The sequence below is a fragment of the Octopus bimaculoides genome, chromosome 9 (genome assembly GCF_001194135.2).
Source record: "Octopus bimaculoides isolate UCB-OBI-ISO-001 chromosome 9, ASM119413v2, whole genome shotgun sequence".
In the NCBI taxonomy this organism is placed as follows: Eukaryota; Metazoa; Mollusca; class Cephalopoda; order Octopoda; family Octopodidae; genus Octopus; species Octopus bimaculoides.
Genome location: NC_068989.1, coordinates 71,817,746 through 71,823,624, shown reverse-complemented (window position 1 = coordinate 71,823,624; position 5,879 = coordinate 71,817,746). Strand labels below are relative to the sequence as shown.

At 36.1% G+C, this 5,879-nt stretch overlaps 1 protein-coding gene across 2 annotated transcripts in view; it reads left to right on the top strand.

Moving 5' to 3' along the window:
* The window catches only part of LOC106869093 (diamine acetyltransferase 1), a 97,324-nt gene that overhangs the window by 22,720 nt on the left and 68,725 nt on the right, over positions 1–5,879 (top strand). Inside the window, exon 2 of one of the 2 annotated variants that reach the window (XM_014914622.2) lies at positions 2,037–2,094. The exons of the other annotated variant lie outside the window; for it this stretch is intronic. The gene's annotated coding sequence lies outside the window, so the exon portion shown is untranslated. The remainder of the gene's footprint in view (positions 1–2,036; positions 2,095–5,879) is intronic. 2 annotated transcript variants of the gene reach the window in all.

Below are 5,879 nucleotides of genomic sequence, written 5' to 3'. Positions count from 1 at the left end.
ACTATATATATATATATATATATATATATATATATTTTATTATATGTATTTACTTTCTCTTAGTTAACAATTAATTCCAACAAAATAAATTGGTTAATAGATACCAGGGTAGCAAGATCACAAAATGACTGTGGTGTAACTCCTGTTTATGAGGTAGAAACTCCCTGTTATTTTGGGTATTTGAGTGAATATAAAATTTAGTAAATGGAGTAATACGCATATGTTAAATGAATTCTTTTATTTCCGACATATGTTCCGAAGATTACAAATGGTTCCTTCCAAAGTAATAAGTGATGTTGATAAAGATGTAATCTTCTCTTCAGGGAAATACATAAGAGCCAACTTAACCGTAAGACATTTTAACATTCGGTTAAAACTGAATATATTCAGCACCTAATGGAAATTAGGATCCCTCCTGGTTGACAGAGAAGTGCATGTATGTTTTGCATACATGTAAACTATGTATATATGAGCTCAAGAGATTGTGTATTACTGCAGGCGTTTGTTTTATAGCAGAATTTAGTTCTGCTTCCACTGTCATGTTTGATGTTAGGAAGGGCATCCAGCCATAAAAACCATGCCAAAACAGACACTGAAGCTTGGTGCAGTCTTGTGCCTAGTGAGTTCTTGTCAAACCATCTAAGTCATGCCAACATGGAAAGTGGACATTAAATGATTATGAGTACATGAGGCCATGATCTACCTGCCCTACATATCATTTTCCAGGGCGTGATTGTATGTGTTAGTGGTTTATTTCAGCTTTGTCGTCTCACAAAGGCCTAGTACTGTAAGCTTGTACAGTGTCATCGCAATAACAACCTGGGCTGTTTTTCCAGTTTTGAATAAGGTCTTGATGTGGGTGGTTGTCCTCGTTGAGAGATGGTTGTTCTACATCGTAGCCTTCTTTTAGCTTTCACTATATTGCTTCATATGCAGTCTCTCAAGATTACCTCTCCTTACAAGAACCTGTTTCATATGTTCTCCTGTTTGTGTTTCAATAGCAATGCAGAAAGTTGATAGTGCAGGGCTGCTAATCCTATATCTACCACCATCTATGGGCCTGGGAACTGGGGGTGCAGGGGTACAAGCACACCCTCTTAAAATTTTTGTGGAGGGCAAAATCAAAATTTGCACCCCTACTTACTTTTCTAAGGTTTAGAAAACAGTGAGTAAAGCGTGATCTGTAAGAAGTAGCTTGAATTATGTCTCTTCACAAAGAACATAAATAAATCAGGCATGACCTTATTTGTAAAAGTTTTTGGGTCTGGGTTTGCACCCCCTAAACAAATTTTGTTCCTGAGCCAGTGCCACCATCCTTTATTCACAACCAAGCTTAGGACCAGCTATTGTGAATCTCAAATCCAGAGCAAGGTTTGTTAGAGACGTTGGTGCAGGAGTGGCTGTGTGGTAAGTAGCTTGCTTACCGACCACATGGTTCCGGGTTCAGTCCCACTGCATGGCATCATGGGCAAATGTCTTCTACTTATAAAGCCTTGTGAGTGGATTTGGTAGATGGAAACTGAAAGAAGCCTCTCATATATATATATATATATATATATGTATATGTTTGTGTGTCTGTGTTTGTCCCCCCCAACATCGCTTGACAACCGATGCTGGTGTGTTTATGTCCCCGTAACTTAGCGGTTCGGCAAAAGAGACCAATTGAATAAGTACTAGGCTTACAAAGAATAAGTCCTGGCGTCGATTTGCTTGACTAAAGGCGGTGCTCCAGCATGGGCCACAGTCAAATAACTGAAACGAATAAAAGAATTAAAAAAAATAAGAAGTTTTACACATCTGTTTTTAGAATTTAAAAAAAAAAAAAATTATATGGCCTCTTTGAGTGTCTACAGTAATTCAGTTCTATTGTAATATCTCTTTTATTCAGCACCTTAAAATATTGATTTGTTACATTAACATGAGACCACAAATTTTTTTTTTGTTTGTGGGTGGTGGTGGTGGTGGAGAATATTCTCAATTATGTCAGTTCTACTATTTACTGGTATTTTGTTTCTTTATTTTATTGATCTTGGAAGGATGAAATCCAAAGATGACAGTGTCAGGAATTGAACTCAGAATGCAATGCAATGAAAGGTATTTTAGTCCAAGGCTACTATTTCTGCTACTTCTCCATCTTCACTGTGATTTATTTAAGAGTGTATACAGTACTTAATTCATCCTCATAATTTTACCATTCATTTTTCCATGCTTGCATGGCTCAGATGGAGTTTATTAAAGCAGATTTTTATGGCCGGATGGCCTTCCTGTCATCAACCCTCACCAGTTTCCAAGCCAGGTAATATTCCTCCATGACCAGACACGTTCTTACAGAATATTGGAAATGAGGGACAGATACTCATTTACAACTAGCGTGCAGTGTCATGGCAATCACACACACACATACACACACACACACACACACACACACAGATATATATATATATATATGCTTTTAGTTTCTGTCTACCAAATCCACTCACAAGGCTTGGTCAGCCCAGGACTGTAGTAAAGATATATGTCTAATGTGCTGAGCAATGTGACTGAACCCAGAACCATGTGATTGGGAAGTGAATTACTTAACACACAGCCAACCCTACACCTATTAGATAGCTTTTTAAAGTTCATGCATTGAATATGTCCAATTTGTTACCATATCCCTACTGAAATACACTCTCCTTATTTAAATGAATTTTGAAAATAAAGAATATAGTTAAATAACTGATGTTTGGAACGAATTAACATGAAAACTGTAAGGGGATATTTTAATTTAAATCACTTTGATACTCCAGGAGGCTTGTGCCATAGAACCAGGAGCAGCCTTGGCCAGATCAGTATCAAAAGGGTTAACACTAATGTTTTAACCCAGTGAAAATGTGTTGGGTCAGCATTGATATAAATCTATGTGCTAATCTATTTACCAATATTTATCATATCTTCTCCATCTATGTCTAATTAATTTGCACTTAGAAAATTTATCATCATGAATTTCCTAAGCATGTATTCATGAGATACACGTTGTCCTACATTTCAATATTCATGAATTTTACATATTGTTTTAAAGTTCATTGATCCATTATTAGTATTTGAAATTACTGAAGATGGAGAAATATCAGAAATGGGATCTTGGACTAAAAATGCCTTGTGATATTGAGTTACATCTCTGTGTTCTGACTTGGAGTCCCTCCAAGGTCAGCTTTGGCTTTCATCTTTCTGAAATCGATAAAATAAAGTAATAAAATGCCACTTTGTGATTGGTAATAAATGCTATATTATCCCCAACTTTCAATTTGCAGTCTTGTGTTCACATTAGAAATCAATATTTGAAAGCACTAAGTCACACAAGTCATAGTGTTGGACTAAAGTGTCTTGCAATGTTTTGTTACATTTCTTTATGTTCTGAGTTCAAATCACACCAGTAGAGTTGACTTTACATTTCATCCTTCAGTACTTGATAACACAAATGCCAGTTATCAGTAGGGGTTGGTTTGTTGACTGTACACTCACTCCCTCATCTGAAACTTTGTGCCAAATTTTTTTTTTAAAAATCAATATTAGAAGCAGCAGAAACAACAACAGTATTTACATTAATTTCTCTGTTCTAAAATCAAAGACTTGTAGAAACAATATTAATTTTTCTTCTTCTGGGGTTGATAAAATAAGCAAACAAGTTCTGTATTTGATTGACTGTATTCCACTTCACTGATGACAAACCTTTTCGGCCTGGTATGTTGAAGTTTTAATTTCTTTAATAATCCTGTTATGCCATTTACATATACACATCTAGTTATGTATGTGTTTTTAAAACACAACACCTCTAAAAGAGATTTCATCTGACAAAAACCATAGTAACTTGCCTGTCAACCACATATATATACATACATACACACACACATATTCAGTATGATACATAGATTCTTTTACTTAGTTTACTTACTACTTACATTACAGACACCGCTTACTCACAATAAATAGGTACTTTCTGTCTCTATTTATAGGTAGATAAATGGGTCATTTGAGATTTTATTAAGCAGTACAGTATTGTTGACAGGGCGCCAGTCCTATTGCCTTAGGCCGTCTATAATCTCCATATGTGCATGTTTGCTACTGAGATCCCAAGCCCATGCTTTCTCAACAGCTTTTTCTTTGCAACAATCTGCATTAATGTGCTGAAAGTTTGACTGCATACATAAGTACTCAATTGTCATTTAAATAACCACATTTATACATGCAACAAACTATACTTTGAAGTAGTTGTATGCTGTCAACTTAATGTGACAGTCCCCTGAAGGGAATAATACTACTGTTGGTTAGATCTAGGAAGCTGCACCGCTTCCTGTCAGCCTTGACACATTTCCTGTGTCCTTATGTTTACAACAGTAGTATTATTCCCTTCAGGGGACTGTCACATTAAGCTGACAGCATACAACTACCTCATCATATCACTACTGCATAAATCTCTGACAGATTCAGAAATGTATTATTTCTAAACTATACTTTTCCTAGAGATGCAGGTATTGAAAACTTTTACATGTTTTCTACAACAAAGTAACTGGTTGGGTCATTTCATAAATAATGTGGTTATTTCAACTGCATGAACTAAAAGTTGGAGGGGGATGGGATAAGCTACCTGCATCAACTTGCTATAAAAGCAGGTAGTAATTTTACCTTATCCTTATTCTTAGTGCAGGTTTTGAAGAGAGTAGTTCAATTTTAAGTTATTTTTTCAAAGCTATAATGGAAGTGACAAAGGAGCATATTTGGCATACTTTGCTTTATGAGTTCAATAAAAGCAACAATACAATGGAATGTGCGAGGAATATTAATGCAGTATCTGGGGATTGGACAGCAAGCATAAGCCAGTGCCAACGATGGTTCCAGAAATTCCAAGCTAGAAACTATAGCCTAGAAGACAAACCCTGCCTTGGAAGATCTGTAGAGTTTGATAAAGATGTCCTACGAACCCCAGTGGAACAAAATTCCATCGTAACTGTTGAGGAACTATTAGAGAAGGTGTAATTTGGTCATTCAACCATTCATCAACACCTGCATGCCATTGGAAAAGTCAGTAAATTGGGTCAATGGTTTCCACACAAACTTTCCAAGTCTAATCATGTGCAGAGAATGAATGTGTGTTCTTTACTGTCATGTCTCATGAACAAACCTTTTTTTGGATCGAATAGTGATTGGTGACAAGAAATGGATGCTCTATAAAAATGTCAAGTGCCAAAGGCAGTGGGTAGGGAAAGGAGAAACTCCAGCACACCAGGCTAAAGAAGGTCTTCACCCACATAAGGTGTTGTTATTTGTTTGATGGGTTATGAAAAGTTTAGTCTACTTTGATCTTTTAAACCCAAACCAAGCAATAACAAAGATCTGCTGCGAGTAGCTTGAGTGGCTTCAGTCAGCACTAGAAGAAAAACGATCATCTTTGGTTTCAAGACAGAAGGTGTTTTATCATCAGGATAATGCTTGGTCATATACAGCAAGGAAGCAGACTTCTTGACCACACATCCATGTCATATATTAAGAGATATTCAAAGCATAAAAAATGAATAAAAACAAAACTGTAATAAAATATGAAAAGCAAAAATTTTATAATTTATTCAAAAACTGAAAGAATGTCTGAATCTCTCTCCCTCTTTCACTTCCCTCCTCTCCCCTCGTTCTCTCTCTCTCTCTCACACACATACACTCTTATATATAAACTCCCCAGATGACGAAAGGGTTTTAAGAAATGTTAGAATTTTAACCACTGCATGGCACCTTGGGTAAGTGTCTCCTACTATAGCCTCAGGCTGACCAAAGCCTTGTGAGTGGATTTGGTAGACAAACTGAAAGAAGACTGCTATATATATATATCTATCTATCTATCTATCTAT